Source organism: Carassius auratus, chromosome 27, assembly GCF_003368295.1.
Source record: "Carassius auratus strain Wakin chromosome 27, ASM336829v1, whole genome shotgun sequence".
NCBI lineage: Eukaryota > Metazoa > Chordata > Actinopteri > Cypriniformes > Cyprinidae > Carassius > Carassius auratus.
Genome location: NC_039269.1, coordinates 887,457 through 905,486, shown reverse-complemented (window position 1 = coordinate 905,486; position 18,030 = coordinate 887,457). Strand labels below are relative to the sequence as shown.

The 18,030-nt window shown below is 37.7% G+C and overlaps 1 protein-coding gene across 2 annotated transcripts in view; it reads left to right on the top strand.

The window, feature by feature from the left end:
* Window positions 1–3,663: 3,663 nt before the first annotated feature.
* Window positions 3,664–18,030, top strand: part of LOC113044971 (uncharacterized) — a 123,024-nt gene continuing 108,657 nt past the window's right edge. Inside the window, exon 1 of one of the 2 annotated variants that reach the window (XM_026205026.1) lies at window positions 3,664–3,762. The gene's annotated coding sequence lies outside the window, so the exon portion shown is untranslated. The remainder of the gene's footprint in view (window positions 3,763–18,030) is intronic. The other variant, XM_026205027.1, reaches the window with a different exon arrangement.

The following is an 18,030-nucleotide window of genomic DNA, read 5'->3' as shown; positions in this document are numbered from 1 at the left end:
AGTGTGGACGGAAGGCAAAAATGGAGAGAAAAAGATGTGTCTTCAAACAAAGACATATTAGTGAAGACAAGCCCACAATGACTTGTACAGCCAAACTTGATTATGCTTAAAAATATAAGGCTGCAACTGAACTTAAGTTTTAAGCTGAAGTAGGTGTAATTTTATTTTACAATCTGAGGGAATTTGACCCCTTGACCTCTAGCACTGTTGCCATCGGCGGGCCCTGGTCCCATTCGGGAGCTGCAAAGGGTCAAGAGATGGGTCAGCGTGTTTAAATATGTCTGATTCGATGAGATCTCCTCCGAGCGGGTTTCCTTGCTCCTGTCTGACTGTTCAATATTAGAACAGCGGTTGGTAGCATAACAGATCCGATAAGGGCACGATAGCTGCTATAAAAGAAGGAAAACAGGTGGAAAATATTTCACAGAGGTCCGCACCAGCACATTTATTATTTATGACCCTCCACTCGAACGCAAATAATCATCCTCACCCCTCGCTAGCTTGAAACTTTTTGAATGCATCGCCCTCTCAACAACAAACCGTCCCCGGATCAGACACGTCCACACACCCACACGCCTGCACAAATGCGATGGGAGTCAGCGTGTTTGTGTTATTGTCTGCTGCTTAGGACAGCAGGAGATCAAGGCAATGGGGCCTTATGGGCGAAGCATCAGTATTGTCATTGACAGCTACAGGTAGACAGGTGCAGAGAGACAACATGCTCGTTGCAGACGGAGGATGGAAGATATCAGCAATTTTGCTGCCTGTTTTCTCGGCTGTAAGTCTGTCTGTGCTTTTTTGTGTTGTCTGAAAATTCTTGAAAATAACTGGCTCGGCTGATTTTTTCCACTGTCATTGGTTCACATACTTGAGGGGATAGTTCACCCAAAAATGAAATTGCTGTCATCATTTACTTTCCCTTATTTTGTTACACACCTGTACGACTTTCTTGTGTGGAACACAAAAGAAGTTATTAAGAAGAATGACTTAAATTTACCGGGGTTCTGCAAATTTTGCTATTTAAAATAGGAAATGCAATCGAGAATTTAGCCTCAGGCTGAATAAACTCCCTACACACTTTTCACAGCAGGTTCAGGTTGCTTATGCAAATTTGCCTCATCTACCAAGAGAAAACTCGGAAGTGACTTCTGTGTTAGCTTTAATGAATTGAGCTAAATATTGAATATAAAAATACCAGGACGGTTCACTCCTATGAGAAACAGTAACACACAATATGGCTGGATAGTCCCACCCACTTTCTAAATGAAAGAGCCAGTCGTTGAGTGGTAAAGTCACTGTGTCACTCCAGCGGTCGTTAGAAGAACCTGAGGATAGAGAAGCCAATGCACATGAACAGTTATAAGCACGTTGGGACTGTGCCAATGTCCATTGGCTGGTCCAGCCAGATAAATAAGCTTTCTAAATGCTTATTGAGTATAAGAAACAACATTCATGGGGCGGTTCATTTCAGATTTTGTTGCTGATTTAAAATATATAGATATGTAAAAAAAAATTAGTTTTTAAGATTTCAGGATTTCCCCCATTCATTTAGATAGGACTTGGTCTTGTTTGAGCTGCTTGGAGGCATTGCAAATATGGTGGCTGAGTGAACGGACTTTCCCTGAAAGGGACTTTGATAATGAGACTGTTGTTTTCTTATTTATAGCTGAATCAAATTTGTTCAAAATGGATGAATTTTGCAACATTGAAACTTACTGAACTGAATTTAATCCAAACTGAACTGACTTGAGTTGAATGACAACACTCCTGGCTGAAGTAGAACTGTTTATAGTTAAATTCAACTTGTTTCATAATAAATGAACTCTAGACAGTTATTGAACTGGACTGAACCAGCACTGACATGTAACAGATGCTTTACAGCAAAATTTGAATTTGCCTAAGTTTTGAAGTTTGCATCATTGATTCTGTTACGTTCCTGTTTAATACTGTGTAAGCTTCTATGAAACAGTCTCAATGTTTCACAGTCTCCACTTTCCATCTGTCTTCATATTTATCAAAGCAATTGTAATATCTTCTCACCTAGATCATTCTTTCAGTTCTGATAATAAAGTTTTAGTCAAATAGTTTAAAATAAACTTTACATGGTTTGCTGGATAGGGAGAGAAAATGATGAAATAAAGTACTATTTATGTATTTTTTAGCAAGATGAGAAAATAGGGAGACTTTTTAATGTTTAATGTTCTATTATGTTGTTATTTCAAAAGACAAACTGTTATGTGGGTGTTTTTAGTTGCGTTACCATTGTGGTGAAATATCGAGCCTGTGCTTGGCTTGAGGACCTACTAACAACAATTCAAGTTGCTTTATTGAAAAAAAAGCAACTCCAATGGGTGTGCTAGGGATGTAATACCATCTTTAGACTGCCAACAGCATCATATGTGTTAAGAAGAGACATTTTTAGCTTTATAATATGTTATAACTCTCTGGCTGAGCTTTAATCATGAGCAGTGCTTCTGCACAATGACAACATGTTACCTCTACTCAGATACTTCATACAGGGTGAATTAAAGTGAACATTAAATATGTCTAAATAACTTGATTAAGTTGGGTGGAACCGCTGTCCATGATTAACTCATGATCAGCCTAATAGTTGTTTTTTGAGTGTATTACTGTATAACCAGTCTTTCTTTCATCTGCTTCTAGTCTCAGGTCCGGCTGCCCATTGCTCTGGGTGTGTGTTAATGGTGTGTGTGTTCACTATTGTGTGTGTGCACATTTGGATGGGTTAAATAAAGAACAAAGTATGGCTCACCGTACTTGGCCACATCACTTCAAAAAATATATTTTTTTACGTACCACGTTTATTTAGATAGCACACTAGGACAGACAAGAAATCTTGGGACAGGAAAGAGGGGAACACTGACCCAAATCTGGTTGCCTAAAGTGTGAAGGCACCAGAGTGATACTGTGTTGTTTTGGACCACTTTGACTTTCATAACGACAAAAACAAAAGTTCGGAACCACATGAGGGAAAACGACAGAATTGTTATTTTATGCATTAAAGCAGAAGCGTCTGTTAACGCTGAAATGCATTTTCTGTGCTGTTGTGATAAGTTGTTTTTAAACGATTGTCATGTGTAAAAGAGGTGATATTGAATCTGAAGGACGACGGGGGTCAGAGACTCCATCACTTTTTAAAAACAGTGTCCTTCAAAGCCCATCACAGACACACACAAAGGAAGCCTTGGCAGCAACACCAAACAGAAAGAAAACAGTCATTCCCGGGTGGATAAATACATCCATTTATGCTTTGACTGGCTCCGTTCTGCTTCTATGATGGAGGAGGGATAGTCTTTTTAAAATTGGACTTGCATAGTGTTTCTGTTGTAGTCTCTCTTGCCTAAGAGAAATTATTGAAATGTAGGGGGAAATGCAAAGAACTGCACTCACCCGATAGACTATTACCATAATAAGGGAGTAATGATGTTGTAATTTGTGATGATTGCAAAATTATAGGAATTTATTTTCTATTATGCATGGGATTTCTTGTAAGAGATAGTTGTCATGATTGTTGTGATAGGCTGCAGACTGCTGAGAGCGAGGGAGAGTGAGTACGTGATGAGGGATTTTAAAACAGTCGTTTTTATTATGGGAGAGAGAGAGAGAGAGAGAGAGAGAGAGAGAGAGAGAGAGAGATGCGATAGCGTTTGCCCTGTTCATATTTGACTCAGTGCTTGTCACTGAACACCGACAGACTCACTCAGCACAGGAAAGTCCTCGCTTTTAGATCGACATTACAAGGTAAAATATTAATATTTTCTATGATTACACAGGATATGCGAGCTATCAAAGGCAGCGCTTCTGTCTCCTTCATATTTTAGTCTCATTTTTGAATGTTGGATTAAGGAATAAGCTCTCTCTTGCCCCGTACGAAGGATTTATTTGAAATGTGTTCATTTCAAATTGAATATATTTTGTTGTTGTGTGTGTGTGTGTGTTTTACTCATTTGATTGATTTGGCTGTAAACCCATGTGAATAAGAAGAAACATCCTCGTGTTTGTTCAATTTGTGTCTGCTTGCATTTATATTACGTCCATCTAAAGTCTGCTGTACGATTGTTTTTATCAGTGTATAGATAATTCAAGAGTCAACACAAAGTGCTTATGCTCCTCACTGAAAATTTCAAAGAAACTCCAGCATGTAGCCTACTTCTGTACTCTGTAACACACTCGTCCTGCCATTCCTACATAAGCGGTGGTTTTATGATATATGAGTATATGAGTTATTAAATACGGGACTCACTCTTGGGAAACGCGGACCTTAGGCTACATGACTGAGCGCGCGCAGAGTTGGAGCAGATGGCGCGCGCGCTTCAGTCTGTCGCCGTTCAGGGATTTGCGGGGCAGTACCAGACACGTTTACCGACACCCCGGGGTTCGCGGGTGAGATATTAAACGGTTAGTCTATTCGCTAACGACGGCTTCACTGATGACAATCATTTGAATCGCTAATAATGCTTTTAGGCGCAAAGTGAGTCTGGTTGCGCGTGAGCGAGCGCGCGGCGGCGACAGGGCTGGATCGTACGCTCTGTTGCTCGTGCCATGTGTTTCCCCAAAATATATTAATAGCGCGAATGCCCTTTTAGTAGGACAGGCGCTGTTTTTGCTATATTTATTTGTAATAATGATTACTGATGGCAGTAGGCAGATTTGCTGGTGCGTTCAACACCCGTTGGTTTTGAGTGAAATCATATACCTGCCTGTGATGTGTTTGGATTTGACTGAGCTTTCCAGGTCTGACTTCCCCGAAGCTTAACCCCCTCTCAAAACAGGGTAAAAATAAAAGGCTGTGAGTGGTCTCGAAGGTCTACATATTCCTTTTTATATAAGTGTGTATATAGCTACAGTCCACTATATAATTCAAACATAAAAGTCAGATTGCAAGTTTGTCAGAGCTTACAATATAGATGTAATTTACGGTCTCGGCTGGGAAGGTAAGCATAGCAACAGCGTGTTGGGTCAATTTTTTGTTAGCGTATAGTTACACCGATGTTACAAATGTTACATTTTTATTTGTTTGTCTATATCTTTGACTGAAGTCATTGCATATTTTGCAGGCTAATATTACCAGTATTTGTTGAGTGTCTGTCCTATGTGCTTTTTTTAAGTACTATAATCTGTACTCATAGAAAGTCCTATATAGCCTACTTATGAGTCCTTAAAGTAAGTCATTACTGGTTGATTTACCAGAACAATGTATGGCTTTACACTGTTTGAGCATCCTAACCAGCTGAACACAAGACCATTGACCCAACCAATGGAGTGAAATGAGGGCATGACTAGACTTTTATTCCAATCGGTGGCAGTTGGAGGGGGTGTAGTTCTGTATGTTGTCGCTAGAGGCAGAAAAGACACACTTTATACATCTTTAAATGAGAGGACGAACATGGAAATTTCTAATTGCAGGGAGATGTTTTTGCATATCTGACTGATTTTTTGTTTGTTTGTTTGTTTGTTAAGTTCTTTTTTGGGCCTTTTGCCTTTATTTAGACAGCACAGTAGAGGACATACAGTAAATCATGATAGAGAAAAGAGGGGATTGGACCAGAAAAGGACCTCGAGTCAAGACTCGAACTCAGGTCGGCCAAAGTGCAGCCTCACCATATGTTGTAAATCTTACACACATGGCTATGGCTCCAAAAGCGCAGCGGCAGCCTGTTTTTTTTTTTTTTTTCTCTAAATGAAGCTGATAGCACAAGTCTTGTGTGGTTAGCTTGTGTTACATTCTGAGGGTATACTTATAGCTTGTGGCATTGGATATATGTAAGACACAGAGGTTTGGGGAGTGTTGCAATACAGGAAGGTCTCTTAAATCAACTTTCAAGATTCATTACTTGGAACACTAGAAGAGCTGAAAGGCCTTTGTCCCTTGTAACATGCTGGGCAAAGTATAAATAATAAGCAATGGATGAAATTCTTCAAAAAAACTAAAAAAAAGTTTATAGAAAAGCTAAAAATAAAATAAAATAAAGCACTCCAACTTTATTTCTAAATGTATTTTGTATTATGGGTTTATGATGTCCATACTCACCTTTCTTATTTTTTCCCATTCAATCATTTCTTGTACAGTAATTGTCTGTGTGTGTCTTGAAAATGAAATGCATTTAGCTCCTTTGATGATTTTGCGCTATCAAAGGGACCCAGATACAATTTTTTTTCTTTGTGCAAGTATATGCAGAAAAATGTTTTTGTGATGCACAAAATCCCTTTCAGCTTGGCTAAGCTTCAGAAAGGGGAGGTTCACTGTTACAAAATGGGCCAGGCAGGAGGCAGCTTGCAGTTCGGGTGAACACTCCTCTGATTTTATTTAACACGACTCCAGCAATCTGTGTCAGCAATAAGCTTGTAATTGTTTACACCCAAGGAGCTCTTGCATTTACCAAGGGAGAAATCGAGAAGGAGAGATAGCAAGGAGAAAATGAGCTGGCATCCATGTTGAAATAGACACAAGACACGTGGCTCACGTCTTATGTTGGACAAAGGTTTTGCTTGCAAAGAATAGAGAAATACTTGGATTGTCACTGGCAAGACTGTTTGACTTGTAGCCCTAGGCAATTCTTTAATTTACAATAGATGCAACGACGAGCACATGCAAGGAGGACAAGGAAAATTATAAGAAAAACTGAGGAATGTAAGTGAGTGTAAAGGTGTTTGTGTTGTAGATCCAAACCTGAAACATTTGCTGCGATTTGAGAAAAAGGTCCATTATGCAACAGCAACACAGGCTTAGCAAATTAGAAAGCAAGACTTTCTGTTACCACAGAAAAGAGGGAGTTGTTCCTCTAAAGAGATGCCATCTACAGCAGGCTGTTGTGTAAAATGAAGTCGACAAGCTTTATCAGATAAGAGGCCCTTAGAGACCAAGTTAAAGTGAGTATTAAAGCTAACATTGGGCCTTTTTTTGCCATGCTGAATCAGATTAGTATCATGCAATTTGTCTCTTTGGAAACTAACAGATTGCTTTGCATCTTTCTGACATGGCATTTAGTGTCAAGGATATGTAATAGCTTGTTTTTTTTGTGTTCATAAGTGGAACATAACCAGCTAACCAAACACAGAAACCTTTTAGCAGGTGTAGAAACACTGTGCCTCTGCAATTTGTTAACGTAATTCAGGAAAAGAATGTTCCTGGCTGTCGATGAGAAAGAATCAGGTGAAGTGAGCAAATGAGGTTATACCTTCGATCTCTCTGTGTTTCGAGAGCTCGTTGAGGTGAAAAGTAAAAAACCCATGTACTAGTAGAGCGAGAATCTGTGTATTATTTTGATGAACTTCAAACAGTTTTCTTATTTTGTTATTTTAATGTTTTTCCTGAATATACTGTGGGAGGCAGTGGAGCTTTTTGTGCCAAAGGCAGGAAGTGGTCTCTACTGATAGGCAGTAAGTGGGACTTGTTATATGCTGTTAAAGTGAGAAATAAAATACTGCTTTAAGAGCTATTGGCACTGAGAGAAAACATTCACCACTAGAAATTAAACTGGAACAATTTATTCCCATGGACCTAATCACACCGGGGAATGAAATGTGTCCATTGACAAACGGAGAGGTCCATGTTTACCTCTGCCTTTGTTTACTAAAAAACTCAACAACCAAAAAGACAGTCTTTGGATTGTGCAAAATCAATCACTCACTCACTCACTCACTCACTCACTCACTCACTCACTCACTCACTCACTCACTCACTCACTCACTCAATCAATTATTCAAATAACATATCAATCAATGAAATTAATAAATCTTCAAAATTTCAAGCCAACATTCAATGTTTGTTATGAAAAAAGTTTTTCAAATCAAAAATTCTTAATCAGTTCAAATGTAGCGATTAGAATTTGAAAATAATTCTCTATTCAGATTTGAATGGGCATAACTGTGGGGTCGGATCATGGAAGAATTTCTCTTTTTCAAATACTGGTTTTGGTTCCCATTTATCATCTTAATGTAGCCAAATTCTTTTCAGTGCAAGTCAGTTCACTCGACAGCCATCTTGGCAATGGCCCCAAGCAGCTATTTTGAGTGTGATTAATACAACTTTTGTCTGCCTAAATAGGGAAAGCCTGAAATCTCCAAAATTGTTTGTGTCTCAATAACATAAAATCAGCAATAAAATCTGGCAACAACAGTATCATACATTTTATGTCTTTAGCTCAAATATCGAGTGCTGTGGTTTCTTCTATTCATTTATCTACAAGTGGTTTCCAGCACTCCTCTCTGTGACCAACATAGGAACAAGTGTCTATGGAAGATGGATGGATTTATCTACAAGTGGGCCATCTCTTCATCCTTCCACTGTCTGTTATGTATCTTACTGGGGCTGAGAATGAGAATGATTTGGTTGATTGGTTTGTCCTATTCTAGTAGTCAGACAAACATTTGAATGACAACTATAAATCCTACACTATGATTAGTGCCACTCTGTAATACAGCTCTCACATCAGCTGCTCTACCAAGCGGGAAGTATAGTCTCATTTGGTAGTGTATTATAATCCAGTTGATTTTGCAATCACTTTGACACTAAGGCATCTCAGATTTCAAAGGAATATCCATAGTTCAGTACAATTTAAGATCAAGTGGCAGCATTTGTAGAAAACTGTTGATTACTAATTATTTTTCTGCTTCTCCAAAAAAAAAAAAAGAAGCATAAATTAGGAACACTGCACTTAAAATGTTCAATAGGACAATTTTTAAGGATTTAAAAGCTGAAATGTATAGTTTATAGTTTTATAAAAGCACTTAAATTATTCTGTTAAAATGTTTGTTATGTAATTATCATTTTTCAGTTGTTGTAGGTTATGAGGGGTTATGACTGCATTACCATTGCAGTGAAGTTAAAGCATCACACAGAAGGTTAAGCAGTTTTTTCTAATACTATTGTTTATGTTTTGGTGCTGTACTATTTAAACTGTGAATGTTTTAACATTTACTGATTGGCGTCATTGACTTCCATCGCAAGCAACTCACTGTAATCCAGATTATGCATCTTTTAAAGTGCAGAAATTCATTTTTGTAGCGGTTAACATTGTTACACATTCTGTAAGTTGCTTTTTTAATATTGCACCGTGTTCTAAAAATTCCTTTAACGCAGAATATGGTAGAGTTTTCTTGCAGAGAGAGATATAGACATCATATTAGCTCCATCACTTGCTGTCCATTTTTCCACCACCGTTTGTATAACAGTGATGTGTAATCTGGGCTAGACTATGAATGTGAGCGTGTGATGTTTGCGTTAGGCTGAAGCCTCTCTATGAGTGTGCGAAAGTGAGATTTTTTTTGTCTAGGAAAATCTGTGTGGTCATGAAAGAGACTAATGTGTTGGAGCCCAACCCTCTGACACAGATGTCCGACAGGAATTGTGAAAATCCTATTGTAAATTTGCCTACTCTTCGAAGATAATTGGCTTATTCCTGTGTTAAATTGGCCTGTTCTACAGGATGTTGAGTGGGTTTAACACACTCTTGCTGCAGACACAGTATGTCAGTTTCTGTGGGACTCAGACGGGTATTACTCGTAGAATTATTGTATGACAATGATGGACTGATAGCTGTGGAGGGCCTGAAGCAGAGGAAGAACGTGCTATGGCACATGGACTGGCAAACCGCTTTACAAGACAGATAGACAGACAGACAGACAGATGTATTCCCCCTCACAAAGTCATGCTCTGCCTCTCTGGAAGAGCACAAATCACCAGCGAGATGGCTGCCCGGCTGGCTGTGGCGAATTTTAAATGTGAGCTGTCATTTTTGGTTGCCATTTTGGCTCATATTGAAGGATGGTTGAACTTCATCTTGTTTACTTGCTGTCAGTTTCTTGCTGTCCTCCTACAGAAACCCTTGCCAGTGGTGAACACGACCGAGTTGCCACCAATTTACCTGGTCTTATTAGAAAGTAGAAAAAATGTCGGTTGTATTTTTACCCTCAGCTGTGATCATACGCTAGCTACGGCTCAAGCTTTTCAAATCCAATGCTCCAAACAAAGCATGTAATAACCTCGACAATCAGCCTTATCTGGTACCTGAAGTCCCAATTATGTCACATTTGACTCTAGGAGCCAAACTTCCACACACCCTATCATCTTTCGTCACCTTGTCTTGAAATTCAGACCTCCATCTCCAACTCTTTTCAATTTGCCAGCGAATGAAAATGTTTTCTCGCTATGTACCTTAATCATTATCTCCACATCAAACGAACAGAGCAGGCCTCAGTTTATGGCTTTGAAGATTTTTTTCTCATCAGTCTTGTGCCTCAAGGAGCCGCTTGGAAAAGTGTGTGTGTTCTTGAGCACACATTAACCCTTTAAAGGAATATTCCAGGTTCAATACTAGTTAAGCGCTATTGACAGCCCAAATAGAATGATTTTGATTCACACAAAAATGATTTTTCACACATATCCCCTGTCCCAATTTTAGAAAAAAAAGCAAACATCTGGGTTACAGTGAGAACTTGAAGTGTATGGCGCCAATCTGTAAGCATTAAAATACACGCTCTGTTTTAAAAGTATAGCCACAAGTAATAAACAACATGTCAACATGATTAAGCATGAAATAATTGCTTTCTAACCTTTTCTGTGTAAAGTTATATCCAATTTTACAACTTTGTTGCCACAGCAACATAACACCTAAAAACCTAAAACAGCCATTAAAATTATCAGTTTCAACAAATGCAGGTTTTTATAGAAGAATTAATTTAAGTGCTTTTCTAAAATGAAAAGCTTTGAATTCCTTTCCATTGTAAATGCCACACCATAACTTAGAAGAAGGAATAATCAAGATTACTCTGCAAATACTGTCGACTGAGCTCAACTTGTACTGAACCCAGAGTATTTCTTTAAAAGCGGTGAAAGCCAAATAGAAAATGCCTAAAGAGTTAACATTAAGAACCCTGAGGCACAGTGTATCCCATGTACACACTTACACTGGCACATGACAGATGAGTTTGTCAGCAGTTGCAGCTGCTTGCAGGGATAGAACTAGACAGCAGCGTTTATGAATGCAAGAGTTGCGTTAACAAAAATAGAGAAGCTGAGTATTAAAATAAAATTCCTCAATGCAAAATTAATTTTGGCGCAAAGAAATCTGTGATGTTTGCTTTAAACGTCATGTCTGATATCCACAGACACGTAGAGGACAAGTAGGACAACTGTGAAATATTTAGCAGATAAAGGGGCGATAGATTATACAGTAGATTCTGTAGAGCTGGGGTACCCAATCCTGTTACTGAAGATATACCTGCCCGCAGAGTTCAGCGCAAACCCTGCTCCAGCAAACCTGTCTAAATGATAAATTATCAAGTGTTCATGAAGAGCTATTTAATGTGTATTTAATTAAAATTGGAGATGAACATTGCACAATGGCGGATCTCCAGGATCAGGGGGCACCCCTGCTGTAGAGAGTTGTGCCATACCAATATTGTTCCTCTGTTTAAAGTCAAAGTCTTTAGACTGTTTGGACTGTACTTGGATTGTTCAATCATAAATCGATTGTGATTGTGAAAAGTAAGAGTAAAAAGATCTTTATTCGGTTTAGTTTGACAACACTGTAAATATTTTTATGACTTAAATATACCTTTAAATTTGACGTGGGATGCAAAAATACTTATATTTATAAACATAACAAAGTGGTACTGTAGTGTACTTACCTGACCAAAGTTGACATTAATTTTTTTCATGTTTATTTTTTAAAAGTATTTTTATATAATAAATGCATTTAAAATACATACGTTTTTCTTGATGTCGTTTTCTTGAGTGTTTTGGAATTCTACGTCATTGCTTTTTCTCACCGATGATCATAAATATGGCAGCAGAGAGTAAACAATCATGTGACTGAAACCGAAAAACAGATGAATATGACAGGTAGCTGCTAAGTGACATAATCTGGAAAGGAAAGTTATAACATTTTGGTAAAAGATTATGAAAACTACAGTTTTTAATAAGGTGCAATGAGGAATTGTTCACAATATGACCAGGAGCATGGATAAAGAAAATAAACGTTATGTTTTCGTGTTGACTTAAAGCAGACACATCACATTCAATTAAGTAAAGAGTTGACAAAGATCATTTAAAAGCTCAAAGATCCAAGTCAGTGATGGTTAATTTGTTTTCCAACATAAGTAGCGAGCATTAGTACAACAGCGCTTCTGTGCTATTATATGGTCTTTTGTTTGTCAATGTGTACAAAACCACGACGCATCACCCACGCTATTGTTTAACAGTGTTTTGAAGTACCAACAACCCCCTCCTTAACCACTTTTTTCAAATTGATGTAGAAAATGTGCTTCGTCAGTTGGTGTGTGCGTCTAAGGATTTATTCCTGCAGCTCTGTTTACCAGTGTGAATGATTATCCTCGTTTGTTAAAGTATGACTCTGATTGTGTGAGTCTCTAGTGAAGAGAGAGACTGAGATTCTAATAGCCAGAAGAGGAGTGTTGTGAACCTGGTTCATTGGGAGCATAATTAATGGAGTGCGGTTCAGTTGTCATGCGTGATATTTCAGCTCTGGATATACTTGAGGAACTCTTTTGATGAATAGGCAATTAGAGAGAGCCCCCTTATGCCTGGTGCCTGGCTGCTCTCCTTTTAACAGCATTTCTGTTTCTCTGATAAAATGCAAAATGAATCATCAATACCTGTGTCCAGAGAACACGGAGCCTGTGATTTTAATTGTAATAGGGTGACCCGAACTACTGGGATGTATATGTGTGTGTATGTGTGGCCCTTGATTACATTTGCAGTGTATTTTCTAAAGCCATTAATAAATAGGCGTTTTGAATTCTTATACCTGAAAAAGTCTTGGTTTTGATTCAATGTTGATGTCTCTAGGTTGCTGTGTTTAATGCTAATGTGTTATCGTTTGCCAAAGTTTGGCAGAGTCTTAAATGAGTCTTTTTTTTCCCTTCTTTTTTCTGATGCATTAATCCTGTCTCGCGATCCCGCATTTTCCTTTTTTCTCAGATTGATTCTTATTAAAAAGGCTCATCACTCACTTCAATTAGAGAGGGGGATGTGGGTTTGATTTTCAATGGCAGGCTTAAATCTTGTTTTTTTGCTGCTGCTTCTTTTTTTTAAAGGCCTTAATCGTAAAAGTCTTATATTATACATAATTGATGATCCCGCTTGGAAAAGAGGAGCACAATAAACAGCCGCCCCCTAAATTTTCAAAGAAGATCTGCTTGTGTTTCTGTATATTGAACATTCCACAGTGACAGGACTGATTCAGACAGAGCAAAAGTGTTGTTTGAACTTGAAAAAGGCATCACAATACTCAAGCCAGTCGGTCGAATGGCACGCTGACGAAGGTGTCCTCACGTACAAAGATCAGAACATTTTCCTATCTGCCATGCTCAGTAATTCACTCGGTAATGCCATTTCAGTTTACACAGACACCGAAGTTGATAGAATGATGGAGTTTGCAGACTGAAGCTCAAGGGGCAATCCCATCAGGCTTTGCTGCTGCTCCTGTGGAGATGGGGCCAGTAATAGGTGCTGGAAGGACTCACCTACAGTAATTGCAATTGTTTTATTGTGGTAAAGGCTGGAGAAATAGGCTGGAGAATTTATTTATTTTTTTTGTCTGTGGACCATCTTGTCCTATAAAGTAAAAAATACAGCAACTATGCAATAGTTAGACCATTTTTGATTGAATTTAAAATTATATACATTTTTGTTTGCCTAAGCCAGGTTTGGTTAAGCCAAACCTGTCTGTCCCAGCGTCCACCTAAAGAGGTATAATCGTTATTTTAAATATGCAATAATATTTATTTTAGTAGAATATATATATATATATATATATATATATATATATATATATATATATATATAAATTAAATGTAATCAGAAAATATTTTTTTCTCAGAAAATTCTTTGCAAAGATTGCAACATTTTCTTTCACAATTAGGAATTCAGGTAAAAACTCATAAAAAAAGTAATGAAGGTGAGTAAATTATGACCATTTTAATTTTTGGGTGAACTATCCCTTTAAAAGTGCTGCAGGAAACATTTCTATGATCTTCAGCAAATGTTGTGTCGTGAGAAATAAGTAAATGGTTATGCCCTCCAATGAACTTCTTAATTGAATTTGAGAACTTATATTTTTCATATTTCCCACATGAACAAACCACCCTTCTGACACTTTGTATTACCCACAATTTTAAAAGCACTGGTGTATGAGTCCCCATACAATTCAAACTCCATTTTTGTCCATTTACTGTGTTTTGTAAGGTAGATGCACAATCACAGACTCATAGAATTACAGATGATGTTCATTTATTTTTCATTTACTTGCAAATGATCTGGACTTCAAAGCTCTGATTGATCCATCTTACCTGGCAGTTTGGCGTGGCATATTTTCTTGCCTCCGGATCACATTTTTTATGACAAGTCATAAGCGTAGAGCTCGGCAGTGACCTTAATCTGGGGGAGGTCTTGAATTTTGAGTGCTTCGTTGTCCTTTTTTCACCATCATCATCTACAGTCAATTTCCTGGAAGCTGAGTGTGAATGACTTCATGTAGAGAGAAAATCTTGTGCTTGTTGACTCAAAGATCTAGTAATTGCAGAGCATTGCTTTCCTTAGTACATAGCCATCTGATTCTCCACTATTTATATGCAACCAGCACATAATATCAGAATCAGAGAACACCAGCGGTTATGTACACAGTTGCATACACAGAAAACTCTGTCCAAATCACTCAAGGGTGAAATTCGCTCTGAAGTAATACATCACAGAGAGTTTCCATATCATTTCCATCAAGTCTAATGCCACACAAACGCATGCTCATTGGAATTCTTTTCCCATTTGAGATCGGAAAAACTCTTATCGATCTCATCAGTGCAATAAAAGCTGCTAAATGCAATGCGATACACATATACTGCCACAAGCTTCATGTTGAAAGGACTATTTAAACAGCTCCCCGAGGGCCATGTATGAGCTGTTTGAATAAACAGGTATTGTAGTGAATGCTGTCGGCTCTTATAACAAATACACTACAAAGCCAAAAGTATGTTAGACGACCCCTTATAACTGATATGTGTGTTTGTGTGTATAAAAATTGTTCATTATGTGTCACTTCTGTTCCTTATGCTTATCAAGGCTGCAACTGATCAAAAATACATGAAAAATATTTAATATTGTAAATTATTATTTATTATTATTTTAAGCTGTTTTCTATTTGAATATATTTGGAAATATTATTTATTCCTGTGATAGAAAATTATTAGACCAGTCTTCAGTGTAACATGATAAAAAAAATAAATTAAAATATATAAATATATATAAAATTATTAATCTAGTAATAAAGTGTAATATATCAATATAATATTATTAGTGTATCTAAATTTAATTTTCAATCCCTTTAGCAGCCAGCCAATCAGAATGGATTTCTGCCAGCTCTTGCCCTTTTTGTATGCAGTATGCATTAGCTGGGTCAAGAATATTCAGTGGGCATTCTGTGGCCAATTGGGCATGCTGTTTCTAACCATTTTTGCTCATACTGCGCACATTTAAATCTTAAAAAGAGATTTTTATTATAATGGCACATTTCTGATTAGTATAAATATTTATGATGTTAAGATAAATCATAGTGCTGCAATACCCCTGTAATTTTCTTGACTGGCCAATACCCCCCACCATTAACAGAGTCCAGAGATCAACACTCGTCATCTAGAAAGCGATCATTTAGATGCTCTCATATTTTAAAGGCAGACAGTGTAACATTTCGCCTTCTGCTGTTCTCATGTAGCCTAAAAGTATGACTCCCGACCCTGAAAATGCACCCATGGCTACATATACTAAAGTTCAAGCACTGAAGATTTGGCAATTGCAAAGCAGACCTCAGGCTCATTGTACTGTAAATGTTTTTTTTGCAAGTTTTGTAGATATTAGAGCCCGAAATAAAACCCATACTACATGTGAATCGGTTAAATTTTGTATTCACATAATATAATTTTGGCACCAACGTAATGTGAGCATTTGTTGGCTCTTGATCGGGATGTTTCTCAGTTGTAAGTCGCTTTGGGTAAAAAGCATCTGCTGAATGTAATATGTAAATGTAATCGTGATTGTGAGCAAACTGTATTTCGAACATTATAGCCTGATTTGGTTAGAAGTGCCTGTGGAGTTGGGTTAGTTTAGATCACTCTGAGTCGCAGTCACATACTTGTCCTGAAATAGAGAAATAGACCTTTCCTCCTGTCCAGTCAGACGTGAAATCACTAGACTCCTCTCTCCAACCTCCCTCCGCCTGCCAATAACCAATATCCTAGTCAAAGCTGAGTGCCAAAACTTGGTCCTTTCACATGACAAAAAGTTTTATGTGTAACACCTGCACATGTCCATGCATTTTACATTGGACATGTGTACATCTGTGTGCATGTGGAGGAGACATCCGTGTGGCAGATGTGGGTTGGTAGGTGTGTGGTTCTGACAGATCTGGGTAGAGAGACTTGTGATGCTTTCATGTCCCGTCATCTGCTGTTTTTTGCACGTTGACTGCTGCACCTACAGCTGTACTGTTAAAAGCACGAGTGACACCAGACCATAGCTGTCATCACCAGGAAAACAGCGTGAATCAGAGCATGGAGAAAGAGAGGGCGAGAGATGGAAGTGAGGGGAGGAGAAAGAGCAGCTGAGATTTTATGACACATTTTTGGGTGAGTTTTGGTTAAGAACCAGACAGGTGTGACAATTTAAGTGTGTTTGTGTGAGACAGCTGTTTGTGAACAGACCACTTGATAATGTTTTCTACTCGAGTATATTATGTCTATGCTGTGTATCAGGGGTGTAAATCTATATATATATATATATATATATATATATTAGGGGTGTAACGGTTCACAAAATTCACAAATACAAAGATGTAACTATTTATATGGAACTCTATAACTCTTTATATTGAGTGTGTTTTTACTCAATTGGCTTATGTTTTTTGGAACAAAGCAGGAATTACGGTCTGGCTGAAATGGGCGCGTGAAGGAATATTGTAACGGGGCTCGATTACGCATGTTCTTAAAACCTGCGTTTTCACTACAGAGTAAGGCGCTTGCTCACTCAGTGCGTGCTGAAGGCTCGTTGCAAAATGGCTAAAGGGTCTTTCACACAGGACGCGGTATGTGCTGTGCTGGACCCTGGACTCAGCGTTGCCCTTCAGATACAACGCGATTTGCGCTGCACTATGCCAAGAGCAAAGTAGGTGGAGTTTTCAAAACTGCCGTGCATACGTTCTATTTATAACAGTTCTTCTATCTAATAACGTGCAGGCCTGTTAATTGTATCGTACTGCTCAGGAAATTCCGACACAGTACAGTACTAGTCCATTTTGATTTCCGTGCTTGTTTGGATGCCCCGATCGATTGGTAAAGTGCACCCAAACACCAGACCTGTTGGTTATTGGAGGATCTTCTATTTCTGGTCTGTTAAACCATTGGCCATTTTGCAATGAGCCTTCAGCGTGTACTGAGTGAGCGAGCGCCTGACTGAGTAGCCTAACATAAACATATAAGTTGGTGTTTTTTTTCTTCTTCGGGGGTGTCAGGGGCGTTGCCTGTTACGTCGTTTGGTTATTGGGCTACCTTGTTGAATGCATATCATTATATTTCACAATTTTTTATTTATTTTACAAATATAATTAATTAGTCCAACAAACGGTTCAATACGAATACGCGTATCATTACACCCCTAATATATATATATATATATATATATATATATATATATATATATATATATATATATATATATATATATATATATATATATACATACATACATACATACATCAAAATAATTTTTACACTGCAGTTTATTAAATACATTTTTATAATATTTAATTAACAAATATATATATATATATATATATATATATATATATATATATGTTAATTAAATATTATACAAATTAATTAAATAAACTGCAGTGTAAAAATTATTTTGATTGTGTGAAGTTATTTTTTGGTAAAAGAATATAAAAACTTGTTCCCTTACTAGGCTAGAGTAAAAAACTGTAATAAATGGGGCATTTAATG